Raw genomic sequence first — 16,693 nt, forward strand, 5'->3', positions numbered from 1 at the left:
AAAGAATTAGCCTCCAAATTTTATGTACGGAATCCAATTTTCTCACATAGAAACTTGAAATTTGGCACGAGCATTGATTATGTCATAAATAGGAAAAGCTAATGGGTCCCAACTCGATTATTCAATTCTATGTGCAAAAGAATTAGCCTCCAAATTTTACGTACGGAATCCAATTTTCTCACATAGAAACTTGAAATTTGGCACGTGCATTGATTATGTCATAAATAGGAAAAGCTAATGGGTCCCAACTCGATTTTTCAACTCTATGTGCCAAAGAATTAGCCTCCAAATTTTACGTACGGAATCCAATTTTCTCACATAGAAACTTGAAATTTGGCTCGAGCATTGATTATGTCATAAATAGGAAAAGCTAATGGGTCCCAACTCGATTATTCAATTCTATGCGCAAAAGAATTAGCGTCAAAATTTTCCGTACGGAATGTATTTTTCTCACTTTCCAGTGTCATAGAAACGTGAAATTTGGCACGAGCATTGATTATGTCATAAATAGGAAAAGCTAATGGGTCCTAACTCGATTATTCAATTCTATGTGCAAAAGAATTAGCGTCAAAATTTTACGCATGGAATGTTTTTTTCTCACTTTCCAGTGTCATAGAAACGTGAAATTTGGCACGAGCATTGATTATGTCATAAATAGGAAAAGCTAATGGGTCCCAACTCGATTATTCAATTCTATGTGCAAAAGAATTAGCATCCAAATTTTACGAACGGAATCCAATTTTCTCACATAGAAACTTGAAATTTGGCACGAGCATTGATTATGTCATAAATAGGAAAAGCTAATGGGTCCCAACTACGTTATTTAATTCTATGCGCAAAAGAATTAGCGTCCAAATGTTACGTACGGACTGTAATTTTCTCACATAGAAACTTAAAATTTGGCATGGGCATTGATTATGTCATAAATAAGAAAAGCTAATGGGTTCTAACTCGATTATTCAATTCTATGTGCAAAAGAATTAGCCTCCAAATTTTACGCACGGAATCCAATTTTCTCACATAGAAACTTGAAATTTGGCACGAGCATTGATTATGTCATAAATAGGAAAAGCTAATGGGTCCCAACTCGATTATTCAATTCTATGCGCAAAAGAATTAGCGTCCACATTTTACGTACACAATCCAATTTTCTCACATAGAATCGAAAAATTTGGCACGGGCATTGAATATGTTCTAAATAGGAAAAACTAATGGGTCCCAACTCGATTATTCAATTCTATGCGCAAAAGAATTAGCGTCAAAATTTAACGTACGGAATGTATTTTTCTCACTTTCCAGTGTCATAGAAACGTGAAATTTGGCACAAGCATTGATTATGTCATAAATAGGAAAAGCTAATGGGTTCCAACTCGATTATTCAATTCTATGTGCAAAAGGATTAGCGTCAAAATTTTACATATGGAATGTATTTTTCTCACTTTCCAGTGTCATAGAAACGTGAAATTTGGCACGAGCATTGATTATGTCATAAATAGGAAAAGCTAATGGGTCCCAACTCGATTATTCAATTCTATGTGCAAAAGAATTAGCCTCCAAATTTTATGTACGGAATCCAATTTTCTCACATAGAAACTTGAAATTTGGCACGAGCATTGATAATGTCATGAATAGGAAAAGCTAATGGGTCCCAACTCGATTATTCAATTCTATGCGCAAAAGAATTAGCATCCAAATTTTACGTACACAATCCAATTTTCTCACATAGAAACGAAAAATTTGGCACGGGCATTGAATATGTTCTAAATAGGAAAAACTAATGGGTCCCAACTCGATTATTCAATTCTATGCGCAAAAGAATTAGCGTCAAAATTTTACGTACGGAATGTATTTTTCTCACTTTCCAGTGTCATAGAAACGTGAAATTTGGCACGAGCATTGATTATGTTATAAATAGGAAAAGCTAATGGGTCCAACTCGATTATTCAATTCTATGTGCAAAAGAATTAGCCTCCAAATTTTATGTACGGAATCCAATTTTCTCACATAGAAACTTGAAATTTGGCACGAGCATTGATTATGTCATAAATAGGAAAAGCTAATGGGACCCAACTCGATTTTTCAACTGTATGTGCAAAAGAATTAGCCTCCAAATTTTACGTACGGAATCCAATTTTCTCACATAGAAACTTGAAATTTGGCACGAGCATTGATTATGTCATAATTAGGAAAAGCTAATGGGTCCCAACTCGATTATTCAATTCTATGCGCAAAAGAATTAGCGTCCAAATTTTACGTACAGAATCCAATTTTCTCACAAAGAAACTTAAAATTTGGCACGGGCATTGTATATGTTCAAAATAGGAAAAACTAATGGGTCTCAACTCGATTATTCAATTCTATGCGCAAAAGAATTAGCGTCAAAATTTTCCGTACGGAATGTATTTTTCTCACTTTCCAGTGTCATAGAAACGTGAAATTTGGCAAGAGCATTGATTATGACATAAATAGGAAAAGCTAATGGGTCCTAACTCGATTATTCAATTCTATGTGCAAAAGAATTAGCGTCAAAATTTTACGTATGGAATGTATTTTTCTCACTTTCCAGTGTCATAGAAACGTGAAATTTGGCACGAGCATTGATTATGTCATAAATAGGAAAAGCTAATGGGTCCCAACTCCGTTATTTAATTCTATGCGCAAAAGAATTAGCGTCCAAATGTTACGTACGGAATGTAATTTTCTCACATAGAAACTTAAAATTTGGCACGGGCATTGATTATGTCATAAATAAGAAAAGCTAATGGGTCCTACCTCGATTATTCAATTCTATGTGCAAAAGAATTAGCCTTCAAATTTTACGTACGGAATCCAATTTTCTCACATAGAAACTTGAAATTTGGCACGAGCATTGATTATGTCATAAATAGGAAAAGCTAATGGGTCCCAACTCGATTATTCAATTCTATGTGCAAAAGAATTAACCTCCAAATTTTACATACGGAATCCAATTTTCTCACATAGAAACTTGAAATTTGGCACGAGCATTGATTATGTCATAAATAGGAAAAGCTAATGGGTCCCAACTCGATTATTCAATTCTATGCGCAAAAGAATTAGCGTCCAAATTTTACGTACACATATAATTTTCTCACATAGAAACGTAAAATTTGGCACGGGCATTGAATATGTTCTAAATAGGAAAAACTAATGGGTCCCAACTCGATTATTCAATTCTATGCGCAAAAGAATTAGCGTCAAAATTTAACGTACGGAATGTATTTTTCTCACTTTCCAGTGTCATAGAAACGTGAAATTTGGCACGAGCATTGATTATGTTATAAATAGGAAAAGCTAATAGGTCCAACTCGATTATTCAATTCTATGAGCAAAAGAATTAGCCTCCAAATTTTATGTACGGAATCCAATTTTCTCACATAGAAACTTGAAATTTGGCACAAGCATTGATTATGTCATAAATAGGAAAAGCTAATGGGTCCCAACTCGATTTTTCAACTCTATGTGCAAAAGAATTAGCCTCCAAATTTTACGTACGGAATCCAATTTTCTCACATAGAAACTGGAAATTTGGCACGAGCATTGATTATGTCATGAATAGGAAAAGCTAATGGGTCCACACTCGATTATTCAATTCTATGCGCAAAAGAATTAGCGTCCAAATTTTACGTACAGAATCCAATTTTCTCACATAGAAACTTAAAATTTGGCACGGGCATTGTATATGTTCAAAATAGGAAAAACTAATGGGTCTCAACTCGATTATTCAATTCTATGTGCAAAAGAATTAGCGTCAAAATTTTCCGTACGGAATGTATTTTTCTCACTTTCCAGTGTCATAGAAACGTGAAATTTGGCACGAGCATTGATTATGTCATAAATAGGAAAAGCTAATGGGTCCCAACTCGATTATTCAATTCTATGTGCAAAAGAATTAGCGTCCAAAGTTTACGTACGGAATCCAATTTTCTCACATAGAAACTTGAAATTTGGCACGAGCATTGATTATGTCATAAATAGGAAAAGCTAATGGGTCCCAACTCCGTTATTTAATTCTAGGCACTAAAGAATTAGCGTCCAAGTTTTACGTACGGAATGTAATTTTCTCACATAGAAACTTAAAATTTGGCACGGGCATTGATTATGTCATAAATAGGAAAAGCTAATGGGTCCCAACTCGATTATTCAATTCTATGTGCAAAAGAATTAGCCTCCAAATTTTATGCACGGAATCCAATTTTCTCACATAGAAACTTGAAATTTGGCACGGGCATTGATTATGTCATAAATAGGAAAAGCTAAAGGGTCCCTACTCCGTTATTTAATTCTAGGCACAAAAGAATTAGCGTCCAAGTTTTATGTATGGAATGTAATTTTCTCACATAGAAACTTAAAATTTGGCACGGGCATTGATTATGTCATAAATAGGAAAAGCTAATGGGTCCTAACTAGATTATTCAATTCTATGTGCAAAAGAAATAGCGTCTAAATTTTACATACAGAATCCAATTTTCTCACATAGAAACTTGAAATTTGGCACGGGCATTGATTATGTCATAAATAGGAAAAGCTAATGGGTCCCAACTCCGTTATTTAATTCTAGGCACTAAAGAATTAGCGTCCAAGTTTTACGTACGGAATGTAATTTTCTCACATAGAAACTTGAAATTTGGCATGGGCATTGATTATGTCATAAATATAAAAAGCTAATGGGTCCCAACTCGATTTTTCAATTCTATGTGCAAAAGAATTAGCCTCCAAATTTTACGTACGGAATGTATTTTTCTCACTTTCCAGTGTCATAGAAACGTGAAATTTGGCACGAGCATTGATTATGTTATAAATAGGAAAAGCTAATGGGTCCAACTCGATTATTCAATTCTATGTGCAAAAGAATTAGCCTCCAAATTTGATGTACGGAATCCAATTTTCTCACATAGAAACTTGAAATTTGGCACGAGCATTGATTATGTCATAAATAGGAAAAGCTAATGGGTCCCAACTCGATTTTTCAACTCTATGTGCAAAAGAATTAGCCTCCAAATTTTACGTACGGAATCCAATTTTCTCACATAGAAACTTGAAATTTGGCACGAGCATTGATTATGTCATAAATAGGAAAAGCTAATGGGTCCCAACTCGATTATTCAATTCTATGTGCAAAAGAATTAGCGTACAAATTTTACGTACAGAATCCAATTTTCTCACATAGAAACTTAAACTTTGGCACGGGCATTGTATATGTTCAAAATAGGAAAAACTAATGGGTCTCAACTCGATTATTCAATTCTATGCGCAAAAGAATTAGCGTCAAAATTTTCCGTACGGAATGTATTTTTCTCACTTTCCAGTGTCATAGAAACGTGAAATTTGGCACGAGCATTGATTATGTCATAAATAGGAAAAGCTAATGGGTCCCAACTCGATTATTCAATTCTATGCGCAAAAGAATTAGCGTCCAAATTTTACGTACACAATCCAATTTTCTCACATAGAAACTTAAAACTTGGCACAGACATTGAATATGTTCTAAATAGGAAAAACTAATGGGTCCAACTCGATTATTCAATTCTATGTGCAAAAGAATTAGCCTCCAAATTTTATGTACGGAATCCAATTTTCTCACATAGAAACTTGAAATTTGGCACGAGCATTGATTATGTCATAAATAGGAAAAGCTAATGGGTCCCAACTCGATTATTCAATTCTATGTGCAAAAGAATTAGCCTCCAAATTTTACGTACGGAATCCAATTTTCTCACATAGAAACTTGAAATTTGGCACGTGCATTGATTATGTCATAAATAGGAAAAGCTAATGGGTCCCAACTCGATTTTTCAACTCTATGTGCCAAAGAATTAGCCTCCAAATTTTACGTACGGAATCCAATTTTCTCACATAGAAACTTGAAATTTGGCTCGAGCATTGATTATGTCATAAATAGGAAAAGCTAATGGGTCCCAACTCGATTATTCAATTCTATGCGCAAAAGAATTAGCGTCAAAATTTTCCGTACGGAATGTATTTTTCTCACTTTCCAGTGTCATAGAAACGTGAAATTTGGCACGAGCATTGATTATGTCATAAATAGGAAAAGCTAATGGGTCCTAACTCGATTATTCAATTCTATGTGCAAAAGAATTAGCGTCAAAATTTTACGCATGGAATGTTTTTTTCTCACTTTCCAGTGTCATAGAAACGTGAAATTTGGCACGAGCATTGATTATGTCATAAATAGGAAAAGCTAATGGGTCCCAACTCGATTATTCAATTCTATGTGCAAAAGAATTAGCATCCAAATTTTACGAACGGAATCCAATTTTCTCACATAGAAACTTGAAATTTGGCACGAGCATTGATTATGTCATAAATAGGAAAAGCTAATGGGTCCCAACTACGTTATTTAATTCTATGCGCAAAAGAATTAGCGTCCAAATGTTACGTACGGACTGTAATTTTCTCACATAGAAACTTAAAATTTGGCATGGGCATTGATTATGTCATAAATAAGAAAAGCTAATGGGTTCTAACTCGATTATTCAATTCTATGTGCAAAAGAATTAGCCTCCAAATTTTACGCACGGAATCCAATTTTCTCACATAGAAACTTGAAATTTGGCACGAGCATTGATTATGTCATAAATAGGAAAAGCTAATGGGTCCCAACTCGATTATTCAATTCTATGCGCAAAAGAATTAGCGTCCACATTTTACGTACACAATCCAATTTTCTCACATAGAATCGAAAAATTTGGCACGGGCATTGAATATGTTCTAAATAGGAAAAACTAATGGGTCCCAACTCGATTATTCAATTCTATGCGCAAAAGAATTAGCGTCAAAATTTAACGTACGGAATGTATTTTTCTCACTTTCCAGTGTCATAGAAACGTGAAATTTGGCACAAGCATTGATTATGTCATAAATAGGAAAAGCTAATGGGTTCCAACTCGATTATTCAATTCTATGTGCAAAAGGATTAGCGTCAAAATTTTACATATGGAATGTATTTTTCTCACTTTCCAGTGTCATAGAAACGTGAAATTTGGCACGAGCATTGATTATGTCATAAATAGGAAAAGCTAATGGGTCCCAACTCGATTATTCAATTCTATGTGCAAAAGAATTAGCCTCCAAATTTTATGTACGGAATCCAATTTTCTCACATAGAAACTTGAAATTTGGCACGAGCATTGATAATGTCATGAATAGGAAAAGCTAATGGGTCCCAACTCGATTATTCAATTCTATGCGCAAAAGAATTAGCATCCAAATTTTACGTACACAATCCAATTTTCTCACATAGAAACGAAAAATTTGGCACGGGCATTGAATATGTTCTAAATAGGAAAAACTAATGGGTCCCAACTCGATTATTCAATTCTATGCGCAAAAGAATTAGCGTCAAAATTTTACGTACGGAATGTATTTTTCTCACTTTCCAGTGTCATAGAAACGTGAAATTTGGCACGAGCATTGATTATGTTATAAATAGGAAAAGCTAATGGGTCCAACTCGATTATTCAATTCTATGTGCAAAAGAATTAGCCTCCAAATTTTATGTACGGAATCCAATTTTCTCACATAGAAACTTGAAATTTGGCACGAGCATTGATTATGTCATAAATAGGAAAAGCTAATGGGACCCAACTCGATTTTTCAACTGTATGTGCAAAAGAATTAGCCTCCAAATTTTACGTACGGAATCCAATTTTCTCACATAGAAACTTGAAATTTGGCACGAGCATTGATTATGTCATAATTAGGAAAAGCTAATGGGTCCCAACTCGATTATTCAATTCTATGCGCAAAAGAATTAGCGTCCAAATTTTACGTACAGAATCCAATTTTCTCACAAAGAAACTTAAAATTTGGCACGGGCATTGTATATGTTCAAAATAGGAAAAACTAATGGGTCTCAACTCGATTATTCAATTCTATGCGCAAAAGAATTAGCGTCAAAATTTTCCGTACGGAATGTATTTTTCTCACTTTCCAGTGTCATAGAAACGTGAAATTTGGCAAGAGCATTGATTATGACATAAATAGGAAAAGCTAATGGGTCCTAACTCGATTATTCAATTCTATGTGCAAAAGAATTAGCGTCAAAATTTTACGTATGGAATGTATTTTTCTCACTTTCCAGTGTCATAGAAACGTGAAATTTGGCACGAGCATTGATTATGTCATAAATAGGAAAAGCTAATGGGTCCCAACTCCGTTATTTAATTCTATGCGCAAAAGAATTAGCGTCCAAATGTTATGTACGGAATGTAATTTTCTCACATAGAAACTTAAAATTTGGCACGGGCATTGATTATGTCATAAATAAGAAAAGCTAATGGGTCCTACCTCGATTATTCAATTCTATGTGCAAAAGAATTAGCCTTCAAATTTTACGTACGGAATCCAATTTTCTCACATAGAAACTTGAAATTTGGCACGAGCATTGATTATGTCATAAATAGGAAAAGCTAATGGGTCCCAACTCGATTATTCAATTCTATGTGCAAAAGAATTAACCTCCAAATTTTACATACGGAATCCAATTTTCTCACATAGAAACTTGAAATTTGGCACGAGCATTGATTATGTCATAAATAGGAAAAGCTAATGGGTCCCAACTCGATTATTCAATTCTATGCGCAAAAGAATTAGCGTCCAAATTTTACGTACACATATAATTTTCTCACATAGAAACGTAAAATTTGGCACGGGCATTGAATATGTTCTAAATAGGAAAAACTAATGGGTCCCAACTCGATTATTCAATTCTATGCGCAAAAGAATTAGCGTCAAAATTTAACGTACGGAATGTATTTTTCTCACTTTCCAGTGTCATAGAAACGTGAAATTTGGCACGAGCATTGATTATGTTATAAATAGGAAAAGCTAATAGGTCCAACTCGATTATTCAATTCTATGAGCAAAAGAATTAGCCTCCAAATTTTATGTACGGAATCCAATTTTCTCACATAGAAACTTGAAATTTGGCACAAGCATTGATTATGTCATAAATAGGAAAAGCTAATGGGTCCCAACTCGATTTTTCAACTCTATGTGCAAAAGAATTAGCCTCCAAATTTTACGTACGGAATCCAATTTTCTCACATAGAAACTGGAAATTTGGCACGAGCATTGATTATGTCATGAATAGGAAAAGCTAATGGGTCCACACTCGATTATTCAATTCTATGCGCAAAAGAATTAGCGTCCAAATTTTACGTACAGAATCCAATTTTCTCACATAGAAACTTAAAATTTGGCACGGGCATTGTATATGTTCAAAATAGGAAAAACTAATGGGTCTCAACTCGATTATTCAATTCTATGTGCAAAAGAATTAGCGTCAAAATTTTCCGTACGGAATGTATTTTTCTCACTTTCCAGTGTCATAGAAACGTGAAATTTGGCACGAGCATTGATTATGTCATAAATAGGAAAAGCTAATGGGTCCCAACTCGATTATTCAATTCTATGTGCAAAAGAATTAGCGTCCAAAGTTTACGTACGGAATCCAATTTTCTCACATAGAAACTTGAAATTTGGCACGAGCATTGATTATGTCATAAATAGGAAAAGCTAATGGGTCCCAACTCCGTTATTTAATTCTAGGCACTAAAGAATTAGCGTCCAAGTTTTACGTACGGAATGTAATTTTCTCACATAGAAACTTAAAATTTGGCACGGGCATTGATTATGTCATAAATAGGAAAAGCTAATGGGTCCCAACTCGATTATTCAATTCTATGTGCAAAAGAATTAGCCTCCAAATTTTATGCACGGAATCCAATTTTCTCACATAGAAACTTGAAATTTGGCACGGGCATTGATTATGTCATAAATAGGAAAAGCTAAAGGGTCCCTACTCCGTTATTTAATTCTAGGCACAAAAGAATTAGCGTCCAAGTTTTATGTATGGAATGTAATTTTCTCACATAGAAACTTAAAATTTGGCACGGGCATTGATTATGTCATAAATAGGAAAAGCTAATGGGTCCTAACTAGATTATTCAATTCTATGTGCAAAAGAAATAGCGTCTAAATTTTACATACAGAATCCAATTTTCTCACATAGAAACTTGAAATTTGGCACGGGCATTGATTATGTCATAAATAGGAAAAGCTAATGGGTCCCAACTCCGTTATTTAATTCTAGGCACTAAAGAATTAGCGTCCAAGTTTTACGTACGGAATGTAATTTTCTCACATAGAAACTTGAAATTTGGCATGGGCATTGATTATGTCATAAATATAAAAAGCTAATGGGTCCCAACTCGATTTTTCAATTCTATGTGCAAAAGAATTAGCCTCCAAATTTTACGTACGGAATGTATTTTTCTCACTTTCCAGTGTCATAGAAACGTGAAATTTGGCACGAGCATTGATTATGTTATAAATAGGAAAAGCTAATGGGTCCAACTCGATTATTCAATTCTATGTGCAAAAGAATTAGCCTCCAAATTTGATGTACGGAATCCAATTTTCTCACATAGAAACTTGAAATTTGGCACGAGCATTGATTATGTCATAAATAGGAAAAGCTAATGGGTCCCAACTCGATTTTTCAACTCTATGTGCAAAAGAATTAGCCTCCAAATTTTACGTACGAAATCCAATTTTCTCACATAGAAACTTGAAATTTGGCACGAGCATTGATTATGTCATAAATAGGAAAAGCTAATGGGTCCCAACTCGATTATTCAATTCTATGTGCAAAAGAATTAGCGTACAAATTTTACTTACAGAATCCAATTTTCTCACATAGAAACTTAAACTTTGGCACGGGCATTGTATATGTTCAAAATAGGAAAAACTAATGGGTCTCAACTCGATTATTCAATTCTATGCGCAAAAGAATTAGCGTCAAAATTTTCCGTACGGAATGTATTTTTCTCACTTTCCAGTGTCATAGAAACGTGAAATTTGGCACGAGCATTGATTATGTCATAAATAGGAAAAGCTAATGGGTCCCAACTCGTTTATTCAATTCTATGCGCAAAAGAATTAGCGTCCAAATTTTACGTACACAATCCAATTTTCTCACATAGAAACTTAAAACTTGGCACAGACATTGAATATGTTCTAAATAGGAAAAACTAATGGGTCCAACTCGATTATTCAATTCTATGTGCAAAAGCATTAGCCTCCAAATTTTATGTACGGAATCCAATTTTCTCACATAGAAACTTGAAATTTGGCACGAGCATTGATTATGTCATAAATAGGAAAAGCTAATGGGTCCCAACTCGATTATTCAATTCTATGTGCAAAAGAATTAGCCTCCAAATTTTACGTACGGAATCCAATTTTCTCACATAGAAACTTGAAATTTGGCACGTGCATTGATTATGTCATAAATAGGAAAAGCTAATGGGTCCCAACTCGATTTTTCAACTCTATGTGCCAAAGAATTAGCCTCCAAATTTTACGTACGGAATCCAATTTTCTCACATAGAAACTTGAAATTTGGCTCGAGCATTGATTATGTCATAAATAGGAAAAGCTAATGGGTCCCAACTCGATTATTCAATTCTATGCGCAAACGAATTAGCGTCCAAATTTTACGTACAGAATCCATTTTTCTCACATAGAAACTTAAAATTTGGCACGGGCATTGTTTATGTTCAAAATAGGAAAAACTAATGCGTCTCAACTCGATTATTCAATTCTATGCGCAAAAGAATTAGCGTCAAAATTTTCCGTACGGAATGTATTTTTCTCACTTTCCAGTGTCATAGAAACGTGAAATTTGGCACGAGCATTGATTATGTCATAAATAGGAAAAGCTAATGGGTCCTAACTCGATTATTCAATTCTATGTGCAAAAGAATTAGCGTCAAAATTTTACGCATGGAATGTTTTTTTCTCACTTTCCAGTGTCATAGAAACGTGAAATTTGGCACGAGCATTGATTATGTCATAAATAGGAAAAGCTAATGGGTCCCAACTCGATTATTCAATTCTATGTGCAAAAGAATTAGCGTCCAAATGTTACGTACGGACTGTAATTTTCTCACATAGAAACTTAAAATTTGGCATGGGCATTGATTATGTCATAAATAAGAAAATCTAATGGGTTCTAACTCGATTATTCAATTCTATGTGCAAAAGAATTAGCCTCCAAATTTTACGCACGGAATCCAATTTTCTCACATAGAAACTTGAAATTTGGCACGAGCATTGATTATGTCATAAATAGGAAAAGCTAATGGGTCCCAACTCGATTATTCAATTCTATGCGCAAAAGAATTAGCGTCCACATTTTACGTACACAATCCAATTTTCTCACATAGAATCGAAAAATTTGGCACGGGCATTGAATATGTTCTAAATAGGAAAAACTAATGGGTCCCAACTCGATTATTCAATTCTATGCGCAAAAGAATTAGCGTCAAAATTTAACGTACGGAATGTATTTTTCTCACTTTCCAGTGTCATAGAAACGTGAAATTTGGCACAAGCATTGATTATGTCATAAATAGGAAAAGCTAATGGGTTCCAACTCGATTATTCAATTCTATGTGCAAAAGAATTAGCGTCAAAATTTTACATATGGAATGTATTTTTCTCACTTTCCAGTGTCATAGAAACGTGAAATTTGGCACGAGCATTGATTATGTCATAAATAGGAAAAGCTAATGGGTCCCAACTCGATTATTCAATTCTATGCGCAAAAGAATTAGCGTCCAAATTTTACGTACACAATCCAATTTTCTCACATAGAAACTTAAAACTTGGCACAGACATTGAATATGTTCTAAATAGGAAAAACTAATGGGTCCAACTCGATTATTCAATTCTATGTGCAAAAGCATTAGCCTCCAAATTTTATGTACGGAATCCAATTTTCTCACATAGAAACTTGAAATTTGGCACGAGCATTGATTATGTCATAAATAGGAAAAGCTAATGGGTCCCAACTCGATTATTCAATTCTATGTGCAAAAGAATTAGCCTCCAAATTTTACGTACGGAATCCAATTTTCTCACATAGAAACTTGAAATTTGGCACGTGCATTGATTATGTCATAAATAGGAAAAGCTAATGGGTCCCAACTCGATTTTTCAACTCTATGTGCCAAAGAATTAGCCTCCAAATTTTACGTACGGAATCCAATTTTCTCACATAGAAACTTGAAATTTGGCTCGAGCATTGATTATGTCATAAATAGGAAAAGCTAATGGGTCCCAACTCGATTATTCAATTCTATGCGCAAACGAATTAGCGTCCAAATTTTACGTACAGAATCCAATTTTCTCACATAGAAACTTAAAATTTGGCACGGGCATTGTTTATGTTCAAAATAGGAAAAACTAATGCGTCTCAACTCGATTATTCAATTCTATGCGCAAAAGAATTAGCGTCAAAATTTTCCATACGGAATGTATTTTTCTCACTTTCCAGTGTCATAGAAACGTGAAATTTGGCACGAGCATTGATTATGTCATAAATAGGAAAAGCTAATGGGTCCTAACTCGATTATTCAATTCTATGTGCAAAAGAATTAGCGTCAAAATTTTACGCATGGAATGTTTTTTTCTCACTTTCCATTGTCATAGAAACGTGAAATTTGGCACGAGCATTGATTATGTCATAAATAGGAAAAGCTAATGGGTCCCAACTCGATTATTCAATTCTATGTGCAAAAGAATTAGCGTCCAAATGTTACGTACGGACTGTAATTTTCTCACATAGAAACTTAAAATTTGGCATGGGCATTGATTATGTCATAAATAAGAAAATCTAATGGGTTCTAACTCGATTATTCAATTCTATGTGCAAAAGAATTAGCCTCCAAATTTTACGCACGGAATCCAATTTTCTCACATAGAAACTTGAAATTTGGCACGAGCATTGATTATGTCATAAATAGGAAAAGCTAATGGGTCCCAACTCGATTATTCAATTCTATGCGCAAAAGAATTAGCGTCCACATTTTACATACACAATCCAATTTTCTCACATAGAATCGAAAAATTTGGCACGGGCATTGAATATGTTCTAAATAGGAAAAACTAATGGGTCCCAACTCGATTATTCAATTCTATGCGCAAAAGAATTAGCGTCAAAATTTAACGTACGGAATGTATTTTTCTCACTTTCCAGTGTCATAGAAACGTGAAATTTGGCACAAGCATTGATTATGTCATAAATAGGAAAAGCTAATGGGTTCCAACTCGATTATTCAATTCTATGTGCAAAAGAATTAGCGTCAAAATTTTACATATGGAATGTATTTTTCTCACTTTCCAGTGTCATAGAAACGTGAAATTTGGCACGAGCATTGATTATGTCATAAATAGGAAAAGCTAATGGGTCCCAACTCGATTATTCAATTCTATGTGCAAAAGAATTAGCCTCCAAATTTTATGTACGGAATCCAATTTTCTCACATAGAAACTGGAAATTTGGCACGAGCATTGATTATGTCATGAATAGGAAAAGCTAATGGGTCCCAACTCGATTATTCAATTCTATGCGCAAAAGAATTAGCGTCCAAATTTTACGTACAGAATCCAATTTTCTCACATAGAAACTTAAAATTTGGCACGGGCATTGTATATGTTCAAAATAGGAAAAACTAATGGGTCTCAACTCGATTATTCAATTCTATGCGCAAAAGAATTAGCGTCAAAATTTTCCGTACGGAATGTATTTTTCTCACTTTCCAGTGTCATAGAAACGTGAAATTTGGCACGAGCATTGATTATGTCATAAATAGGAAAAGCTAATGGGTCCTAACTCGATTATTCAATTCTATGTGCAAAAGAATTAGCGTCAAAATTTTACGTATGGAATGTATTTTTCTCACTTTCCAGTGTCATAGAAACGTGAAATTTGGCACGAGCATTGATTATGTCATAAATAGGAAAAGCTAATGGGTCCCAACTCGATTATTCAATTCTATGTGCAAAAGAATTAGCGTCCAAAGTTTACGTACGGAATCCAATTTTCTCACATAGAAACTTGAAATTTGGCACGAGCATTGATTATGTCATAAATAGGAAAAGCTAATGGGTCCCAACTCCGTTATTTAATTCTAGGCACTAAAGAATTAGCGTCCAAGTTTTACGTACGGAATGTAATTTTCTCACATAGAAACTTAAAATTTGGCACGGGCATTGATTATGTCATAAATAGGAAAAGCTAATGGGTCCCAACTCGATTATTCAATTCTATGTGCAAAAGAATTAGCCTCCAAATTTTATGCACGGAATCCAATTTTCTCACATAGAGACTTGAAATTTGGCACGGGCATTGATTATGTCATAAATAGGAAAAGCTAAAGGGTCCCTACTCCGTTATTTAATTCTAGGCACAAAAGAATTAGCGTCCAAGTTTTATGTATGGAATGTAATTTTCTCACATAGAAACTTAAAATTTGGCACGGGCATTGATTATGTCATAAATAGGAAAAGCTAATGGGTCCTAACTAGATTATTCAATTCTATGTGCAAAAGAAATAGCGTCTAAATTTTACATACAGAATCCAAATTTCTCACATAGAAACTTGAAATTTGGCACGGGCATTGATTATGTCATAACTAGGAAAAGCTAATGGGTCCCAACTCCGTTATTTAATTCTAGGCACTAAAGAATTAGCGTCCAAGTTTTACGTACGGAATGTAATTTTCTCACATAGAAACTTAAAATTTGGCACGGGCATTGTATATGTTCAAAATAGGAAAAACTAATGGGTCTCAACTCGATTATTCAATTCTATGCGCAAAAGAATTAGCGTCAAAATTTTCCGTACGGAATGTATTTTTCTCACTTTCCAGTGTCATAGAAACGTGAAATTTGGCACGAGCATTGATTATGTCATAAATAGGAAAAGCTAATGGGTCCTAACTCGATTATTCAATTCTATGTGCAAAAGAATTAGCGTCAAAATTTTACGTATGGAATGTATTTTTCTCACTTTCCAGTGTCATAGAAACGTGAAATTTGGCACGAGCATTGATTATGTCATAAATAGGAAAAGCTAATGGGTCCCAACTCGATTATTCAATTCTATGTGCAAAAGAATTAGCGTCCAAAGTTTACGTACGGAATCCAATTTTCTCACATAGAAACTTGAAATTTGGCACGAGCATTGATTATGTCATAAATAGGAAAAGCTAATGGGTCCCAACTCCGTTATTTAATTCTAGGCACTAAAGAATTAGCGTCCAAGTTTTACGTACGGAATGTAATTTTCTCACATAGAAACTTAAAATTTGGCACGGGCATTGATTATGTCATAAATAGGAAAAGCTAATGGGTCCCAACTCGATTATTCAATTCTATGTGCAAAAGAATTAGCCTCCAAATTTTATGCACGGAATCCAATTTTCTCACATAGAGACTTGAAATTTGGCACGGGCATTGATTATGTCATAAATAGGAAAAGCTAAAGGGTCCCTACTCCGTTATTTAATTCTAGGCACAAAAGAATTAGCGTCCAAGTTTTATGTATGGAATGTAATTTTCTCACATAGAAACTTAAAATTTGGCACGGGCATTGATTATGTCATAAATAGGAAAAGCTAATGGGTCCTAACTAGATTATTCAATTCTATGTGCAAAAGAAATAGCGTCTAAATTTTACATACAGAATCCAATTTTCTCACATAGAAACTTGAAATTTGGCACGGGCATTGATTATGTCATAACTAGGAAAAGCTAATGGGTCCCAACTCCGTTATTTAATTCTAGGCACTAAAGAATTAG

Source organism: Eleutherodactylus coqui, chromosome 8 (genome assembly GCF_035609145.1).
Source record: "Eleutherodactylus coqui strain aEleCoq1 chromosome 8, aEleCoq1.hap1, whole genome shotgun sequence".
Classification (NCBI taxonomy): Eukaryota; Metazoa; Chordata; class Amphibia; order Anura; family Eleutherodactylidae; genus Eleutherodactylus; species Eleutherodactylus coqui.